The following is a 666-nucleotide window of genomic DNA, read 5'->3' as shown; positions in this document are numbered from 1 at the left end:
TGTAGTACTGTCGGTCTAAGGAGAGGAATGGAAGTAGTCGTCTTGCTTCTTTTCTTTGGATCTGCTTATGTCTCTACTTCGCTTGATTCTCATGCCAGTGGACTTCATGCTCTGTTTTTGGCCTTATTAGCTTGATTTCATAAGTGAGCATGAAGTTGGAATTGAATAGATAGTGAGAAAAAGCGCCTTTCGTGATTCAAGTAGTAAGCTCGGATTCATGATTGAGAAAGAAATCTTCCAAGCGCAGCTTTAGCTGAATCTATTATAGGGTAGGCTCTTTGGATAGATTGACTTAAGGCGATGAAGGCCCACATATTTAAAATCTCGGCTCCCCTCAAGGAAAAAGCGGGATACTTAGCTGAAAGGGTGAACAAGGCCGAGCGCCTTCAAAGGTTGCTCCAGTCGCCTGAAGCCTTGTGGATTGATTGTGGGGGATTTAGGCGTGTCACGCCAACCATCTTCCAGTTCCTGGATAATCATTCCCGGATAATGCTTGCCGCAGGGGCTAATTTGCGAAGCAAAATATAAAACTGAATGGAAACTAGCGCTAACTAAACATCAATAAAAAGCTAGGCCGAAAAGGCCGTCACAACTACTACAGCTGACAAACCACCAAATTATACATACCAGGCCTACAAACCCAACATACTGTACTAACCAACAGGA

Source organism: Nicotiana tomentosiformis, chromosome 1 (assembly GCF_000390325.3).
Source record: "Nicotiana tomentosiformis chromosome 1, ASM39032v3, whole genome shotgun sequence".
In the NCBI taxonomy this organism is placed as follows: Eukaryota; Viridiplantae; Streptophyta; class Magnoliopsida; order Solanales; family Solanaceae; genus Nicotiana; species Nicotiana tomentosiformis.
This window is presented reverse-complemented; position numbering follows the sequence as displayed.